General features: G+C 42.3%; 1 pseudogene; it reads right to left on the bottom strand.

Annotated features, from left to right (window-relative positions):
- Nucleotides 1-3,770: 3,770 nt before the first annotated feature.
- LOC117756553 lies at nucleotides 3,771-6,044 on the bottom strand (annotated as a pseudogene).
- Nucleotides 6,045-21,045: the final 15,001 nt, after the last annotated feature.

Raw genomic sequence — 21,045 nt, 5'->3', positions numbered from 1 at the left:
CGTGAGTGACGTTCACCCTCGCTAGAGTGTGGACGTCACTCACGTTCACGTTCAACATATAAAAACTGATTCGTTCAGTTCATCGTTCACGAAAAATATGAACGCTTTCATGCTCAACACTTTACAGGGAGCCACTGCAGAAGGCCTGAAGAGCCACATGCGGCTACTAAGCGGCGGGTTGCAAACCCCTGCCCTAGTTGGACTGTATTTGAAAGTTCTGCATGAATTTACTTTTCCTCAGTGAGAGATGTCTACCCATGATTCCCATGTCTACTGATCATGATGACGAGTCACACTCACAGTTTAATACATTTTACTCTGGTGATTTAACTTATTTGTCCACTCAGTTTATACTGAGTACCCCCTGTCTCCAACATCCCACACTGGCCAATTAATCTATATCTGTGGTCTGGTCTGGTCAAATGTCCTAATCATCTCTCCTTTCTCCTCTAGTTGTGGACCAAACCACAGGCGTAAGTCACTGCAGCGTCCCAACTTCCCTTAAACTGAGCACTGAGCCTCTGTTTAACTGGAGATCTGTGTTAATTATTTTATGCAAGATGGTAAGATAATGAAAATGATGTTTGGCGAAGGTCTTTGCAATATCATTTCACTTCAGCGTCATTATCTCTTGAGATTTATGAAGAGAAGATATGGGATGTGTCATGTTTCCCTTTCTATGAGACACACCATTAGAATTAATGAGGAAAGGTCAGGGGGGATTTTCGGTAGCCCTCTTAATTCCTCTGAGCTTGTTATGACAAAGAAATTTATTCAGGAGTACAGAGAAAATATGTACTATTGATGTTATCATAGTATTTAGCTACTGGTTACACAGACTCCATTTATTTGTTTTTAAATGAGTCTGATCAGATCCTTTAATTTTAAATAGGTTCTCTGATAGCATGGTAGATAAGAGAGAATGCAAAATTATCAATTTATATTATGTAAATATTGATAGTTGAAATGCTCATCTACATACAGCATGTGCTGTGTGCTGATGTTGGATGTACAAATAACAAAGACTGCTTTTCCTAAACTGTCTCTTAAAATTCAAATGAGATAACCCTGAACTTTAGACTGGTACACTTTGGAGTTTTTATTTGATTGAACGGTGTATTAAACAGTTTTTTTTTTTTTTGTTGCTTTCTCCAGTTGGCCCCTTGTGAGCATGGAGGTGGCTGGGAGAGCACCTCCACCACAGGATCAATCAGTGCAGGTGAGAGCCACTGGCTAATTGATCCTCAGGTTTAAAAGGCATCACACAGAGACACACAGTGAGAATCACCGACTAGAGCTGCAAAGCTGAGATGCCAGCAGAAACTGCTGCAACTTCAATTTGACTTTCTGTAAGTTTGTTTAATTTATAAAGAATGCTGAAAAGCAACATGTTCGTCTTTGGCTGTGTTTGGGAGACCCCGGTGGCAAAGGACATTACCACAGTGATGCCCAACGTGGGGCCCGACACAGCCTGCTGGCCAAGACGGCGCTGATTCGGATGGCGGAGGAGTACATGGCCATATACAGGGAGCAAGCAGTGGAGGCTGGAGGCTCTCCAGAGGCAGGTGGAGAGGCAGACAGTGCTGGTGGAGCATCTGCTGGCCTACCTGGCAAGTTCAAGGCCTGGTTTACCAACATGGCATCCTCCCACAGATTTTCTGGCCCCTCTTGGTCTATGAGGTCCTGATCTCTACAGTCGAGGGCTATGAGCGGAGAGTAAGTAGGTTCCTACGGAAGTGGCTGGGACTGCCTTAGAGTCTGAGCAACCTCGCACTTTATGGGCAGAGCAACAAGCTGAAGCTCCCTATCAGCAGCCTGAATGAAGAGTTCATGGTGACCCGAACTAGGGAGGTGCTGCAATACCGAGAGTCCTGTGACCCAAAAATCTCCCAGGCTGGTATCGATGTCAGAACAGGATGGAATAGGAGAGCGGCAGATGCCGTGGATGTCGCTGAGTCGTGGTTAAGGCAGAGGGTGCTGGTGGGCGCAGTGTATCGCGGAAGGGCAGCACAACAGCCCCCTCCTGGTCCTCCCTGCCGCCTCCACACCGCCGCCTACGCCCCGGACAGCGGTGAGGCCGACACCCCCTGCTCTTGTTCCTACTCTCAGGAAGGCAGTGAGGCCGATGCCCCCTGCTCCTGTCCCTGCCTGTGGCCCCTCGTTGGTGGTGAGGCCGACGCCCATGCTCCTGTTACGGCCTGTGGCCCCTCGTTGGTGTTGAGGCCGACGCCCCCTGCCCCTGTTCCTGTCTGTGGCCCCTCGTTGCTGGCGCCTGCAGCCCCTGTTCCGGGTTTCTCTGTCTTTTCCTGTCTCCAGGGCGCCTGTCTGAGCTCAGGACCTTGAGGAGGGCCGAGTGGCATAGGAGGTGGACGAAGGAGAGGGACAGGAAGCGAACTGCCTTTCTTGCGAGGTTAGGAGGTCTCCCAAGGTTACTCCTCAGGCTCTGGAGGATCCTGAAGGTGATATGGAGGAGGGGCAAGGTAGCTCATCAGTGGAGGCATGCAAAGGTGGTGTGGATTCCAAAGGAGGAAGACTTGAAGAACATCGATCAGTTCAGAACCATCCTGTATGGGCAGTGCAACAAGCTGAAGCTCCCTATCAGCAGCCTGAATGAAGAGTTCATGGTGACCCGAACTAGGGAGGTGCTGCAATACTTAGAGTCCTGTGACTCCAAAATCTCCCAGGCTGGTATCTATGTCAGGACAGGATGAAGTGGAGAGTGGCAGAGGCCGTGGATGTCGCTGAGTCGCGGTTAAGGCACAGGGTGCTGGTGGGCGCAGTAGGGTGCTGGTGGGCGCAGTAGGGTGCTGGTGGGCGCAGTAGGGTGCTGGTGGGCGCAGTGTCTCGTGGAAGGGCAGCACAACACCTTGCTACGACAAGGCACAGGGGAATGACAGGAGGTCACTCGTCCAGGATGAGATGAGAGTGTCAGTTGAGGAGAAGCAAACAAGCAGGATGGTTGGGATGCGGCAGCCGGGAGCATGGACATAATCGGAGCAAAGTCTCATGGGCTTCTCTCCTAGCAGTACTGAAGGTCAGGTTATAGATAAAGGGCCAACTAGCAGTACATTGTAATATTAATGCTCATGGACTTTCATATCTAATTCAGATACCCAGACAGAGAGGCACCAACTCCAATTCTTTTGCGTATTACATCAGTGGCTAGACGTAAAGGTTAGGTATGCATGCTTTCGTGGATGTGCATCCTTTCAAATATTACAAGGTATATTTATTCCCACTATGGATGGCTGGCTGGCAAGTGATGATTTCATACCCCACTGACTTGCAGCATCACTGCTCACAAATACTAATTGTTCTCTCAGACTCTGACTGTTTAGAGTTTGGTCAGTTATTGATGTGGCGATCATCTAAAACCTTGATCTTGTCACTTTAAAGTAATGGTTGGCTGCTTGTGTTTCATTTGAAAGCTGTTCACACGCCTTCTGCCTCAACCTCATGTTGTCCCACAACATTTTTGGTTGTAGTTGTTGTTTTACAGGCTGTTTTCTGTTCAGTAACTGCACGCAACACATATTGAGAATATTCACACAAGCAATACAAATCTAATTCTATGACATATAACCTCAAACAGAAATATCCCCCTTTTATATGTGAATCCACAGGAAACGTGATGTCCACAGTGATTCTGCTCTATAGAATATGTCACTAAAGGTACTGTATGTACATAGCTATAAACGGCTCCCATACAAATATGTCTCACTCTGTCTTTAATACTTGACGTTAAATGTTTAGGTGTGTATATGTACATTTTAAAGTATTATATAAGTGTACGCAAACATCCTCCCCATGAAAAATCCAGTGAAGCTGGGATTTTCAGGAAGAGATTTCCATGGTGCCTGATAAAGACTATCAATAAAGCTGGGTTTCATATCCAGACTGTATATTGAAAAATCCTGCAAGGGAATATTGTTTAATAAAATGGCATTTATGTTGTTTGTCAAGGTCCCTTCCCTGGTGAACTTGTCCAAAGTTCTCCACCAGTAAACTCAAGGTAAGCCGCTCCTTACCATCAGGAACTGCCAGCTCCATGCTCTGGCGCTTGAAAAGGCCAATGTAGTTTCTGTCAACAAACACTAAGGCTCTGTCTCGGATGTTGTCTCCAGACCTAAAGAATCTTCCGCTGGTGATGGTGGTCTCATACAGCATGTACCCAAACGACTGGCCATTCCCGTTGTTCACGGGAAGACTCTCCCTGTTTTGCTGGCCTGGCTGACTTAAATGGATAAAACATACTCCCTCAGTAAAGCTCAGAGCATCCCATAATGACCGGTGCTGGTGCATGATAGCTGGTTCATAAGCCTCTCTGTAATGCAGGTCTGGCAGGTCAGGGAAACTCTCACCTCTGTTGAAGTGGTGAAGTAGATCCCTAAGGAGATGGTACTTTGGAGTGTACTCCCCAGCTTCAGACAAGGGAGCATCATAATAATAGCTGGGGACCAGTGCTTTGTAGGACGGATCAGTGAGTGCTCCGCCAATGAAGCCAAAGCTGGAGACTCCATGGAACATGTAGAGGTTGACAGACATGCCTTGTCTCAGGATTTCCCTGATGGTGGACACCATATCCTCTGGAGGAAGCACATGGTGGAGGTCACCCCACACGTCATACCAGCCAGTCCAATAGTCCATGACGATAGCAGGGCTGGATAGCATTCAGATCCTGGATGTCTCTTTGACTTAGCTTCTGCAGCTTCACTGATCTGATGGCTCCAATAACACCCCCCGACTTCAATGCATTGCAGTTGTCTGATGTACAGTAAGTAGGACCTCGCTGATCCCTTTGGACTATAACGCCCCTTTAATAAAAAGCATGTAACTTTCATCCTTTGCAAAGGATCCATACAAATTTTTCAACCTGCACTGCAATAACGGGACCTCCTTTCTTAAACTACAGTGGAATCACTTTTTGTATAAGTTTGTCAAAGAAAGTGCTGACAGCCTGAGTGAAGCCTGGGTAAGTCATCCTCAGTCTCATGCTGTCTTCTTGGAGCAGACCACCGAGGAGGTCTGCTGCTCAGAGGATATGTACGGCCCTGGATGTAAAATTACCCACAATTCCAATTCAGCAGCAAGACAGATGTAGGCTACCAAATCCAGCTGTGTGTGGAAGTTGAAGGCTCCTCTCTCTGGTTGGTACAGACTCCATGGCACATACATAGTAAGTGTGTTGATGCCACAGGCCCTCCCTCCAGTAGGCCCTGGGCACACGGAAATAGTGGATGGCTCCCCCAATGATGTGGAAGGGCTCTCCCCCCAGGGTGAACTGCGAGGCATTGGAGCTCAAGCCCACTTTCCTGCTTATTCTCCATCCCCCTGCTGGCACTCTGGTAGAGGAGGGGATGCTTAGTGTCTTTGAGTATTTTCATCACATTTATGATAAAGTATCACACTAATGTATATAATATTCTGATATTGCATTGACAACATAATGGATTATTCATTCACAATAAGGTATAACATTTACCACACTGCCTCATAACAACTCTAACTGAAATATACTGAACAATAGAGAGAACTTTACTTACCTGAGGTACAGTATCTGTAGTACATGATGAATTCGACAATGCACAGACAGATAAGTGCATATTTCCTTTTGTGCACATTTCTTATCCTCAGGACAACCATGGTTGGTGTGTGACATGGACAGTGGCAGCAGGGTTAGGTTTACAGCAGCATCTGAGCACAGATGAATGCATGATGCAGGCGTGAACAACGCACCGTCTAGTGGGAGTGACCCTGCACAGCCATAGAAATCTGATACACCTCATTAACAGGGTGCTGCCTTTGTCTGTGTCTCTCTATGGGTTTTTACAGAACTACTTACTACATCCAGTGTACACTAATGATATTCACAGGGAGAAGCCAACATCAGTTGTCAGGATCACCTCCTTGGGCCTGCTAGCAACGGCACAAGACTGGGAGCTGAATGTTGACCTGGGGAAGCAACTGAAGTTCCCAGAAGCTGTTATCACAACAGCATTAAGGCCAGAAATGGTGCTGATCTTGGAAGCCTCCAAGCAGGTCATTCTCCTAGAACTCACCGTTCCCTGGGAGGACCGAGATACAGAGGGTTCGCAGGCCAGTCTCTCTGCAGGGCCTACAACATGCTGAGCATCACAAGAGCCAGTAGGCGAAGGGCCATCGAGGTGGCCATTGAGGCAGCAGACGTTGCATAAAGGTGGCTGTGGATCAGTGGAGGAGAGCCGTGGGTGGAGTAGTGCTACCTGGACACAAGACGGGGCTTGATTGACCCCGGTTGGGTCTCCTGGGTGAGGGTGTCTGATTGTTGAAAGACCCAAAACACCTAATGACCCCAGGTAACATCACTGACGATGTGTCCAGATGCATCACAGGTGATGTATTTCAGAAGTAATTCAACACTGGTTGTACCTTTTGCCTTAGACCCCATAATGACAGGCGCCATCAGATGAATTATTCACAATCTGATGTCAGGAATCATTCACATATTGAATGTCTTGAATTCCTACACTGTTCAAGACATCATGAAAGCTCAAACGAGGATTGAGAGCTCTGAGCTATACATCTAACATGCAACTATACTACAACCTATATTATAATAATAATAATAATAGCACTTTTTTTACATGCCCAATTTATTGTACGTAATAATGATCTGATATGCTTAATTCTGCACAATATGAAATCTCCCTAACCCTGATCACACCAGAAACCTCTCAAAGGTTTTAGTTATATTAAAAGTTAATGTAAAAACTTCAGGTGCAGGGCAATAGGCTCTCTCTCTCTTTCTCTCTCTCTCTCTCTGTCCTTCTCTCTTGCTCGCTCGCTCCCTCTCAAACACACACACACATTTAAGGGTCATTTTCAAGATAAACCCTCCTTATAAACATATCTCAGATGTAGCTCAGCTGTAGAACCACGGCGGATCATTACCCAGTGTGAATGTAAGCTAATTTATTTAGTTGCCTTATTGTGAAAGGTTGGTCGGTGAATTTGTGTTTCCTGTCATCATAAGCAGTGTATCTGTATCAGACTTTTATTGTAAAAGTTTCACCAACGGAAGTGGTTGTTCTTTTTGAGTGAGATTTGACTAGATGTAGCAAAAAATGTCGTCCTGGTTCAAGTCCACATTGTTCAGTTCTTATTTTACTATGAGCGCTCAGTAAAGGCGAATTCATTGTTCAGCTACATGAACATCAGAGGACTGCGAATCTGCGACACACAAACGTCAGTGTGACCCGGTGTAATAAACTGTGTTATTGATGAATGGACTCATCTTTCTTTGGAAAGAAATCTGTCAAGGGTTGTCTGTCCTATTTGCTTTCTTTCTCTTTCCTTTATTTATTTTCTATTATGATTCAATAATGTTTACAGAAGAAATATGCAGCAAGGACTAAACCATTTGTTTGTAGGGGTGACACAAGTGACCTCAGGAAGCCGCCACTATTTTTGGATACAAATTTCAGTCAATCAATCAATTTATTCAGCCAGTTTCAGCTGTTTTCATTGAGTTCTTCGAAATTAAATTAATAATATTATTATTACTTTGGGGTCAGTTCCCCTTTTCCCCCCACTACAACGCCACTGTCTGTGGGTATTGACAGTGTGAGGGAATAAGTAAGCAGTCAAAGACTTCTCCAATGGTTCTGATAAAGCTAGCCAGTGGATGAAAAGAAAGAATCGCCACCTGGACCCACAATTGAGTAGATGCAGGGCTGTAGTGGGGGGGGGGGGTAAATGCACGTAATGCTGTTAATGTACCTTTTTAAATACAAAATAGCCTTCTAGCACCTTTTTATGGTGGTTTACTCACTTGTTATTGTTTGTTATTTATTTTTAAAAGTTTGAGTCAATCACAATTCTTTACTGAGCATTATATGTTTAAAGCACAACCTCACCTTGTCCCCGCCCCTTCTCACTGTTGCCTGGCACAGGACCCCTGCTCTCCTGTCTCCTTAGAGTACAGCGTGCACTCGCTTCTTACACACTCTCAAAGTCCAGTCTTTGTTGCAAACTAACCTAGATTCTGTTGTTGGGACCTACTATTGGTGAACTATAGTTTGGCCTACATGTGTAGCCAAAGCCTTACCACATGCAGCTTCCAGAACTTCCAGTCTCCCAGGGTCCTTCACTTCTTCACACCTAGGTGGGAAAGCTGCCCCTGGACCCAACTTCTGGCTACTATTGGTCACCGTGTGCCTCAGGACCCATGAGGTTACCCGGCTAATAAAAACCCAGTTCCCCCTCTGCTCACTGTCTTTCTTATCACTTCTCCTGGAGGAGAAGTGTACCTCTCTCTCTATTCCTCTCTACTCCTGGCCAGGGAGACATTCTCCCTACCCAAGTTCTTCCGACCTCCATGCAGGCCTGCCTGCTAAAACTTTCCAGAAGCCTCATGGTCTTTCTTTGCATGCAAATAACCCTTCTTTAACCTGGCACCAGCACCTCACAACCACATCTCCCCAAACTTAACACACACGGTGACCTAAGCCACAGTGGCCACATTTTGAAAAAATACTCACACAAACACGCACACACATGCATACTTACATACACATTTGTATTAAGTACACTGTTAGTTAGTTTGTGTTTTACTTTTATTAATTCCATAATAAATGTTTTTCTTTAACACATATGCTGTTGTCATTAATGTTGCATAAGTATGAATTATTGAGCCAAAGATCACTTTTTAATTACAAACGTAAGCCGTGATGTACCACCCTGATTTCTTCCAAAAAACCCACTGAGGAGGGTCATATTTATTATTTTTATAATTTATTATAAGGCTAAATGTAAGAGCATAAATATACACATAGAAAAGCAGTTATGCAACTTTATCTATTCAATACAAAGTACAATATCTAATATATAATGGAGAAAATGTATAAAGTAACATGAAATTGCAACACTCAAGTAATGTCGCTCAAAATTGTATACAATAATTGAGTAAATGTACTTAGTTACATTCCATCATTGGTTACCCCACGCCAGTACAAATAAACAGAAACAATAAAAATAACACTTAAATGCTAATTTATTGTCTATATGATTCGATTTCAGTTGTTCTAGTCTCCTTGTCTATATATAGACTGGTGTATGGGTGATGTCATTTTAATTACAGTGCGAGAGAGCTGACCAGAAATAAGAGTTTACCGACCATAAGGTTTCTGGGTAAAGTCTGAGATGTTCCTCTGGTTCCCTCTCAGTTTATCAGTGGTCTCAAATGTTTTGACAATCAAAGGAGAATTAATTTATGTGTGTGATTAAAAATGGAATTCAAAAGGCCCAGCGTAAATGTTGTACTGTATGGCCCCTCATGAACATGTGATGGAGGGTATATGTGTGTGTGTGTGTGCGTGCATTTATATGAATGTGTGCAGGTGGTTTTGTCTATAGGTGTTTGATTGTATATGTGTGTTGCAGTGCAAGTCTTTGTTTATCTGTACATGTGTGTGTTTGTGTGTATGTACGTGTGTGTGTATCATTGTGTGTGGCCGTGAACATATGCCATTGCACAGGCATATCAAATGGGTATCTTGCAGTGCTCTGAAGTGGAAAGATCCAATGCAGTGCAGGTTAGATTTTCTCTAAAAGCTCTTCTCTGTGATGCTAATGGCAGCACAGAGGCCACAGTAAGGTCACTAGTGTGGATATGCCCAACAACTTATCTCCCTATCACACACACACACACACACGCACACACACACACACACACACACACACACACACACACACACACACACACACACACACACACACAAATTCATGTCTCCATGACTTCACAGACATTACATTGACTTACATTTACTTCCTGGAGACCTACTCCAACCTTAACACTAACCTTTTCGAGCCTACCCCTAAACATAACCCAAAACCTAACAATATCCTAATAATAAAGCGTGTCTCCTACTTAAATGTAATGATTCCGTCTGTTATATGTTTTCGTTTTATAACAGCATTTTAAAACTAAAATGATCCACACTAGCGTTTTAGCTCTATCAGTAATAATCCCCATCCATAATTACACACCTGAGGAACGCATATCACATGCCCATTTACCTACACTGGGCAATCTGAAACAAAGCCAGATGCATTTCCCAAATTCTCCATCTTAAGTGCTCGAAAACTCCTGAGTAGTGTGGACAGGAAAACTCAAACATAGTAGTGTGGTTACAGTGATTTTAGACACAACCATTTATTTTACATATGATGATTGTAAGACAGGGATCACATTTCCATTTATTGTAATATAAAAGAACCAGCTCTGTTGTAGTTTGTGTCTAACGCAAAATGGTTCCACAAAGGCTGATATTAGGAAACTGGTGTTTAAGTGATAGATCAGACAGCGGAAAGAACATTGCATAAAGGAGGATAGATAATCTTTTCAATGCTAAATACCCCAAAACACAAATAGTTTGAATTTGAAAATTTAGTATTTATTTATTTTCTTCTGTTGGAAAAAAATACTGAAGCTTACTTCAAAGCAAAGACAATTAAAAACCAAAATGTGGCTAGGAAGCATTCAATTTTCAAGGTTACCTCTTGGATTCAAAGCTCGATTACAAAAACCCATGGAGAGAAATAGAAACAATCTATGTGGGAACATATCAGTTGCAGACATTACTGTCCTACCACTGTCAATCAACAAACTGAAAGACTTTAGGCCTAATAAGACCTCTTCAACTCTGACAGCCTGCAGGAAAACCATCACTATCACTAAATCGTCACCATGTAGAAACACTCCAGTCTGGCACAACAACATATTTCTACCTAACTCCTTATATCATCATGTGATTTATTGTTGCCTATTCTATTTTTATTGAACTATACATTATATAATGTTTTAAATATATATGTTTTTCCTTTTAAGCAAATCATTTCTGCACATGCTCACTTGAATTTCAGTCCATTATCCTTTTTTTCCTCTTCTCACAATATTCCCTTCCCTTTCGGTTATTTCCCCACTATTTATTTTTTTCATTAATTTGTTTGTTTTCCTCTTTCTTGCACATTGTTAGTTTTTTCTCCATAATTCGTCTTTAGTTCTGCCTAACTGCCTTTATTTTGTGTTCTTGTTTGTACTTCTTTGTCTCCTTCTTGTCTATTTTCCTCCCCATCTTTCTCCCAGGCCAGGAAAAAAAGTATTTCTGCGTCGCACATGTGTGACATGGAAATACTTTTTTGCTCTGCGTACCGTGTGGTTCACAACAAAGTTAAAATGATCTTTCACCAGAGTTAGTGTCTTTCTGTCAAATACGTCACAAATATAGTTCTGGCATTTAGTTGCAGTTTAGTTTTCTCAAGGAAATACAATAGTCATACCAGAAACCTCACACTGCAGTTCTGATGTATCTGGATGTCTATGACGTGTGGTGGTTAAACAGCAAATATATATCTGGTTTAACAGACTACCCTATGTGAATAAAATAACAAACAAGCACAAAACACAAATAAAAATGTGACGATGTAAAAAATATTCATAATAGTATTTAACATGTTAAAGTTTTCTTCAGGGCAGGACATAACGCTGCTTTACTCTGCTTTCAATCACACACACACACACACACACACACACACACACACTTTTATTTATTTGGGATTGTGACTAAATGTAGGTGCTCACAACATGAGTAAAAGCCCACTTAGAGAAAAAACACGCACACGCACGCACGCACACACACACACAAACACAATTTTATATTTCATCCCTCTGTGTATAAACATGACTCCTACACATTTGTTCTCAGATGTTTCCTCCTCTGACGAGCAACTTAACAATAGTAAATGTGTTTAATTGATACACTTTTCTGTCTCACTGACTTCTGAAGGGCAAGACGGGGGGAGGCTGCAAACAGTTGGCAACAGACAAAGACAATCCGAACCAGGTTATTTTGTGAAGTGTCAAACCTGTTTAAGAAAACAAAACTCCACTCCTGCCGCCCCCGTCTTCTTCTGCGGTTGGAAATGTGAGACTCTGCTTCTTCTTCATATTATGAAAGCAGGAGCAGTGAGTATTCTATCAACGGCTGGCAGACAACTTGCAGCAACACTGCTGAGATGGCCAGGGACACAGCACACAAATTACAATTAACCACTAATCCTTTAAAGACGAGTTCAAGATGGCAATTTAATTTAATTTTCCCTTTTTAAAAATCTTTTTCAATTTCCCACCCTGCATTCCGAGGTGCCAGACCAGCTTTGAAGAAGTGAAGTTATCAATAGTTTATTGGCACTGAGTATTAATTTAACAGGGGCAATACTATTTTTTCAGACACAGAAATGCTTTTTGAAGGATTTAAGAGGTTTTCATCCACTCTGGAGATTAGCAGCAAAAATAATGAATTTGAGAGTAAAAGTGGGGAAAAGCATTAACGAGAACTTCAGGAAGATAACTTTAGAGACAGATTAGAGGCCCATGAGAATGCAAACTTTAATGTGTCATTATTTTGGAGGAGAGAACATGGCTTCCAAACACAGAGCAACTTGCTCTGTAAATTTGCCTGCAATCTTTGAACAAGAACGTAGAAGTATTCTCAGTTCTGAAGAAGCCTCTTGAATGAGAGGCGAAACGTCTTCAACAAACTCAACCAAGTCCAGTTGACTTGTTTGTCAGCACTTGGATATACCATGATCTGGATGACTGAGAATCTTTAAAGGCAAGAACGTAGAAGGTATTAGGGATCAGCGAGTACACCATTATCTGTATCTGTAACTGTTTAACCAACTAAATTGACTTTATCCGTATCCTTAAACCGGAAGTTGGCTGGACCTAACCGGAAGTTGGTATTTTAAGCCTGACATGGATATGGGGTGATCAGAATTTGCTACATTTATTGATATATTTTTAGAACAGCCTTAGAATTGAGCTTCAGATCAATGTTGTTGATCACAAGAGTAAGAGAACTATTCAGAACAAGTTTTTTATAAACTTCAGTGAATGTATGAACACAACACATGCAGTATTAACTGATTGGTCTATATAGAATGAAAAATTATGAATTTTATTATATATAAGATACACCCCAAAGTTGCCTGTTCTGCTTATGGAATTATCTTCTTCTTGCACTTTAAACTCTTTACTTTTCTTTCTTTTAAATTTAAAAACCATGGTCAGTCAGGGCTAGTTACATTAGATGACTTGAGTGATGAGTGTATGAGTGAAACTAATTTTTAATTTTAGTTTCATCATTCAACATGTGGTGCTGATTACTGCTCTACCATACACAAGTTACAAAGAAAAAAAAAACGTTTTAAACTCCACAGAAAATAGTAAAAACTGACATGAATCCCAGATTATTGTCTTCATATTGCTTTTCTGGTTGAACCAACAGTCCAAAACCCAATGATATTCCATTTGCAATGGCATAAAAACAGAAAAACAGGAATTCCTCACATATGAGAGAAGATGGAACAGGAACATACAACAATACAACAGATGACTGAGATGGCCAAAGAAAGGGTGATTACTCAATACATACATGCAATCATTTCAATCAACAGAGATTAGTAATATTGACATTCAAAATTAACAAATTTTAATTAGACAGGAAAAACCCTTCTAAAACCTCATAAAAATTGTTTCTGACAAATTTCCAGTGTAGTCACTGAAGAAGCCTTCTTTGAGAATGCCCCAGGCCATGCCTGGTTGTGGCACCCCCAATTATGTGCTATCAGTAGTGGGTGCTTAGTTACACACAGCTATGCACAGGTAAATCCAACACTGCACTTTTGTTATGGCCTATAGGGCTTGAGATTTGATGTCACATGCCACCACATTTGAGGTTTATACTAGGGATACAGGATATGGATTTTTCCGTGCGATACCGGTAACCGATAATTACATGCTTCACATGTCCGATACCGATAATAATTTGAAGTTTCTTAAAAAGTAGTTCATAGCCTGTAGTTTATGCACACCTGAGGGTAAAATTGCAAAATAACTTCAAACAATTTTAGATCGAGGAGGAAAATTTCTCCTTCAAAAGAATTTAAATATTTTGACATCTTAAATAAGGCATGTCAATGTATTAAAATAGTAATTCAGATTAAATACTGAGCTGCAAAGCTAGTCAGGACGTCCAGACTGAGGAACAGCTTCTATCCAACAGCCATCAGATTGTTAAATACTCACTGGCCCTGGACAGCCCTTTAAGAAGCCGTTACATCATCATTAGTCATCGCAAAAACCTGACACGTCATCAGTAGTTGTCAATGTACACAGACGTGACAAAAGGTTTTCCCGGGATGTAACTATAATATCCAAATAACATCTATACTAATGCAGGTGAATCAATTTTAACATTTGAATTTGAAAAGCTTGGCTGCTCTGCATTACACACAGCTTCAGGCTGCTAGCAGGGGTCTGTATGCAACCCTGCCAGGATGCTTTGTTATTAGAGGAGCAGTTCAGTTCAGTAACATCGCTGCTATACACTGGTTAAATCAAGTGCATTGTGTATCTTCAAAGAGGGGGGATGCGACATTACAATCATTTTCGGAATTTGTAAATACTACATTTGTGGGTCTCTCTCCCAGCTTGCCGGTGATTTGCAAGGCATTCTGGGAAATTCTTGTACCCCTTGGTTTTAAGTGTGGGTCTGAAAAACCTCTGTTTCGAGGGCTGTACAGCCCTTACACTTGACCCTACCCCTCTGTCCCAACAAGTATTGGGGCAGCCTACCCCTACATGTGAACATGCAAAACAAAGGGCTAAGGGGTAGGGAGAAGGGGTGAAATGGGATTGGGCCTTCATCGCACTTCTCTATTTTCGGATGTTCCGACTCTGACTCCTGTGCTTCTGCATGACATTGATGGGCGTGATTCTCCACCAACAAAACAACATGCATACAGAATAAACCCTGTCGGCAGAAGCAGGTAAATGATATACTTGAAAATGGGATTTCAGAGCCTAGTTGGAGTTGGAGTTCACCGAGCCTCCTAGTAGTTAAATCTGATGGTTCTTGTTGGTTTTGCACAGACTTTCGAAAAAGTTACTGGGGGTCACGAAGCCAGATTGCTATCCTCTTCCACGAGTTGAGGACTGTGTTGAAAACGTCAGCAGTGCCAATTTCGTTTCTAAACTCGATCTTTTAAAAGGCTACTGGCAGGTGCCATTGACTCCTCACACGAAGGAGATCTCTGCTCTTTCCTGCAGAACACGGTCATGCCATTTGATGTGTGTAATGTATCTGCTACATTCCAGCACTTAGTTAACACTGTCTTGTTGGGTTTATCAGGCTGTGAAGCATACCAAGTACATGGGAAGAGCACATTAAACAGCTTTATGCAGTTTTTGAGAGGTTATTTGATGCCAATCTCGCACTTTATCATGCAAAATACGAATTTGGCCAAGCGACCGTAACCTCTTTGGGTAAAGTTGTGGGTTGGGGGAAAGTAAATCCGATAGACTTGATAATGGAAGCTATCCTGTCATTCCCTGCTCTTGTCACTCGATGTAAGCTTCACCGTTTTTTGAGGGTGGAAGGGTACTATCAAAGTTCTGGTAAAAACTTTACGGCTATACGGCTACTGACCTGTTAAGCCCTGAAAACCATTTTCACTGGTCTGAGTGTTGCCAGCATTCTTTTGACTCCATTACAGCTTTGTTGACCATTGCCACTTTGGGTTTGTTGACCATTGAACTTACGATCAAAGCATTTGATCGTACGTTCAACTTATCTGTAGCGAGTGGTGCAGGGGCGGGTGCTGTCCTCCTGAGTGAGACGATACTGTGGAACATCCGGTTTCTTATTTTTCTAAGAAACTCAATCACAATCAGCGGGTGTATTCCACCATCGAAAATTCACACCCACGACTAATGCACAGGGACCTTTTGTTTTCGTAACTTAGTCTGGTTTTTGTTTGGTTGCAAATAAACTCCTATTTTGGTGCATCCAATCATTTGTTTGTGGTGTCTTTCTTATATGTTATGGCCTCATCTGAGCCTTTCTGTGGGGTCGTAACAATCCTGTTTTGCGGTTTGTGCAAGTTTTGCTTCTATGTACATTTTTTTAATATTCTATTACTAACCACATCCCCCAAAATTAAAGTTTCCCAAAACATTCCCAAAAGCAAGTACTTTGTCACAGTGGAAAGAAAAAAAATCCTTTATTGGGAGAAACTGATAAAAACACTTTTAGGCATCTTTCCATCAGAGCTGATAATTGATTATTGTGCTTGATGGTCCATCAGTTTTTGTTCAAGTGGCGATTGTAGCTGTGCATCCCCACCCTGAAGTAGCAGTCCATTCTGCACTTGGCACAAATGAATGAATAGGGGCATAGCACAGAGGAGGGGGCTACTCCTTGCAGTTTAGTCTCCTCCAGTAGGGAGGAGTAAGTTGCTGCAGCAACATGCTGTGTCCAACCACTGTGGTAACTTGCAGCTTCCTCCAAGTTGTTGGGGTCGATGCCTTCCTACTTCATGTCACAGGCCTGGGTCCTGTCGACAACACACTGTACAGAGTTGCTCCACAATAGTAAAAATAAGAGTAATAATAATAATAATTGTAGGAGTGCGTGTTGAGCAACATGATGTGGGCAGTACGAGGCCCGCAGTCAGAGGTGCAGACTGGGAAATCTAATAAAGAAGTACAATAGGCCAAACTAGAAGTAACAAAGGCTTGGACTTTTTTTTATGTGGGAATTGAATTACATATTCAAGTACAATAAGATTGGGTTATTATTCTAAAACCCACAACTTCAATGTGTTACCAAAAAAACAACTATTTACCTGCATTTTTCACCAGCCAACACTGGTTGCTTTTAAATCAAGTGGTTGTTCTAGTGTACATTTTTTTGGTTCATTATGTAACTGTGGCAGGGCAAATTGGAATATGCCACAGTATGGACAATTAATGGAAAACACTGGAGTATTATACTTTTTTAACCTTGTAAAATACAATACCACAGCTCTGGTCTGTACTGGACTCACACAATCTTGACAAATTTGACATTGTTTTAAATCTCTTATGATTCTGTCTGTGCTAAGAATTTTAGGATCCTCATGTCACTGCAACTGCTTATGAAACAAAACCTCCTACAACAAAACCTCCTACAACAAAACCTCCTACAACAAAACCTCCTACAACAAAACCTCCTACAACAAAACCTCCTATTCTCTTTATAGCAACAAAGAAAAACAAAGACAAAAGGATTTACAATTCTACAATTATTTATGACTAACTTTGATTCTGCAAAATGTAATGGTATCCTTACAAAGGTGACAATAGTTAGGACTGTAAATAAAAAGGCTTAAAGGGATAGTTCACCCAGAAAGGAAAATTCACTCATTATCTCCTCACCCATATGCCGCTGGGGGGGTGGGTGAAGTGTTTGAGTCCACAAAACACTTTTGGAGCAGTGTAGCTGATTAGTGACCTATCTTTAGATGCAATTAAACAACAGAAAAAACACAACATGCCTCCATACTGCTCGTGTGGTGTCATTCAAGTGTCCGGAAGCCCCGAAATTCATATTCAACTCGAAACGAGGTCATTTACACCGTGTTTTAAGCCTAAACGTCCACCAGAAGTGGCTAAGCTAGCGGACGTTAGCATTTCCGATGGTCCCTGACTGCACCTCGTCGGAAGATATCAGAGGACGGAAGTGTTTTGTGGACTCAACACTTCACCCACCCCGCCATCGCCATAGGGGTGAGTAGATAAAGAGCTAATTTTCATTTTTGGATGAACTATCCTTTAAGAACAGTAACATTTTTATGGGCTTCTACAAAAGTAATGTTGTCTGTTAACAGGTTAAGTAGCACTGCCCGCACTCCCTGGCGTTCGACCCAACATACCAGAAGGCACCTTAAGACTTGCAGACTGAGGCTTCTGGAAGACTAAAAGCCTGTCCGCTGACCCATTCCAACCTCACCCCTTAAACCAAGCTTTGGCACTGGGGGTTGGAGGGGAAAAGAGGTGGGTGGGTGCTGGTGGGTACAGAGCTTGAAGGCCTGGTGCTGGCTAGAGTGCCCAGGCTTTGGCAGGCAGGCCTGGGTGAACACGTCAGGTTGATTTATGTGATGGCTGGCCCCGTAGCTGACCCCGGGCTGGACTCCACCTGTCCTCTATCCAACCAGCCACCACATTCCCTCCCCTCCCCTCCTTCTGCTTCTCCTGGCCTCAGTGCCCATCCAAACACTGGAGGAAGAGGAAGAATAGGAAGAGGAGGGGCGAAGGGGCCGGAGGTGAAGTCACTGGCTTCAGTTCATTGATCATTATTGGGCTCTGGGTTGTACAGGGCAAACGAACATGAAGGGCAGGAAGGGGGTCAAGCGAGGAGGCAGAGAGAGTGAGAGAGAGAGAGAGAGAGAGAGAGAGCGAGAGCGAGAGAGAGAGAGAGAGAGAGAGAGAGAGAGGCTGGAGAGACTTGGTGGAGTGTTTGATGAATTCAACTGAACTATTAAGTGGAGAAGTGGAAGTAAAATGTATTTTGTGATATCATGATATCTATGGCACACAGAGCCAGAGTTCCAAAAGTAGTAAACATTTATGATGATGGTTTCAGTTTCCTCCAATGAGTTCGATTGAGAAAATTGTGGTGGCCTAACACATGCAAATAGACACAACTCATGAAAAGTAATGTTGTAAATAAATACATATAATACAACAGTACTTTTGTGGGGGAAGATTGGTGTCCCCTTTGGGATTTTCTGTGTTTATTATCCCCCAAACAGTCTGCTCCTTTTTGGTTATTTGACTGCTCGCGTTTGTATGACATTGCAGTGTCGCCAGCAATAGATGAGTACATGAGCAAGAGTGTACGTTACTGTTACTGATGCTGCAATCATCCTTATTCCATCTCTCCTTTTTACAGTTCTCTCTCTTCTTCATTTTTCCTGAGAAGTTTATCCAATTAACTGATGATGGGAAGAGGCAGTCCATGCTTTTTATCCCTGGCGTGCTGAGAACCGACCCTCCCAGCGGGAGTTTTGATTGGGTTGTCTGGGTGTTCCAGTGGTTCACCCAAGTAGAAAGAGACGAGATGGAGGCGATCATTGGCCATCGATACCCAATTATATGATGAGAAGGGGTGCTACTGGGTCTCAATGGTGGCCCAGCCTGGGGTATGTGTTCTTCTCTTACCTTTATGTGTGATAATAAATTGTGTTGCTGGAGGAGCGGCTGTGGCTGACGGGGTAGAGCGGTCATCCTGCAACCAGAAGGTTGGCGGTTCTTCTGCATACCGAAGTATCCTTGGACAAGAAACTGAACCCCAAATTGTCCCTCATAGAACAAAAAGTGCTGCCCATAAATGCCCTGCATGAATGTGTAAATGGCAAAAAAAAAGACAACTAAAGTGCTATATAAAAACAGACCATTTACCATTTATGGTCAAAGTTATAATGTGCATTGATGGTAAGCCATAAAAGGACTCTCAATCCAAGAGTCAATCCAAGACCTGGACACAATTTATGGACCTTGATTGCTATTTATTCATATGCTAATTTCACTAAAAGCCTTTGCATCATATAGACCAGACACTAAAATGTGAAATTAAATAGTAAGAGTCAACCTGTAATCCAGATCTAACTCAATTACATTAAATGTTTATGCTTTTAAAAAAAAAAAAATGCTCTTATATATATATATATAAATGCTTATATTATTGACCTTCCCCATTTGCAAACACCAGTCACTGTTTACAGTTTTATTTATGAATATATTACGATTTATGGATAGGTCATGGAAGAACCCAATACACTTTTGTGCTGATGCAGATCGACTTTGGACCCAGGATTTTTTTCACTTTTTTTCACTTTTTGACATTTCCATCAATCCCTCAGGGTATCATGCATGGATCTAGAAAGAAAAACTGGCATGTAAAGGGGACTGATATCTATGAGCATTTTTGATTTGGTTGATTGATTTAAGGGGACTGTTGGACCATGGGGCAGGTATGTGCTTCTGTGACTGCTATGCTATTTACTCTTAAAGTCCATTCTGGTTCAAGTAAGCAAACCTTAAATGTCAAAGTAGACTAACGCCGTGTTCACGACGGATGCTGAAGCACCCCGAAGCGCCGTGCAGCGTCAATTTCGTGCACGCAGCCGCCTGGCTGTTCACAACTTCATCGCGCCGGTCAGCCCGCGATTCTGCTTTCTCCGCTGGTTGTTGTATGCTCCATTCAATGTAGGGGTTCGGGGGTAAATGATTATGGTCTTCATAGACCCCACCCCCACCCCTCACTTTCTGTCTCTGTCTGTCTACTTGGGTGCTTGTAGTGGATGGGCAGAGGGGGAAATTTAATCATGTGGGGGAAAGACTCAGGGAAATTGAAACTCCAGGAGAACAGCAGGAAAAGTATGTGATGCATATTTGATCATTTATATCGTATATAATGTCATTTATATCGTTTAAAATCGATTTTCAGTGGGTTTTCTGGCACGATACACTCGCGGCTAGCGGAAAGAATAGACCAGACACCAAAACCATCGCTGCGAAGCGCCGCGCAGCGCCGAGGTCGGCTAGCGCTTTGCAGCGATGGTTTTGGTCGATGTGAACAGCCCAATTGATTAACATGGGGGCGGAAAGGAGACAGCTTCTCTTGGCACTGCGCGGCGCTTCCGCGTCCAGTGTGAACCCGGCAAAATAGTGAAGAGTGAACAATGATTAGCAATTATCACACACACGCTGTACATTTTAAGTACAGTTAACCTTTCACATGCTGCACCTTAATGGATAATTATTTTACTATTTTATTTATTTATTCATGAGAATGTTTATTTTGTTATTTTACTATGTAAAAATTACTTAGGTAAGAAAGACAGCCATAGTTTACCAGGGTTGAATAAAAATAAATAAAAAATCTGTTTAATGTTTTGTGTTCCTTGTTTCTACTGTACTAAAAATGTATCAAAAACATACCAAACCGTGACCTCAAAACCGAAGTACGTACCAAACCGTGATTTTTGTGTACCGTTACCGTTAGTTATATATAAGATCTTCTAGAAAGTGTAAATGTCCACATAGATATCAAACCAGAATAATGCAGTGACCAGGTTACTTGCTGTGCATACATGTGGATATTCTTTCTGACCATTTCA

The sequence above is a fragment of the Hippoglossus hippoglossus genome, chromosome 22, assembly GCF_009819705.1.
Source record: "Hippoglossus hippoglossus isolate fHipHip1 chromosome 22, fHipHip1.pri, whole genome shotgun sequence".
Taxonomy (NCBI): domain Eukaryota; kingdom Metazoa; phylum Chordata; class Actinopteri; order Pleuronectiformes; family Pleuronectidae; genus Hippoglossus; species Hippoglossus hippoglossus.
This window is presented reverse-complemented; position numbering and strand designations above follow the sequence as displayed.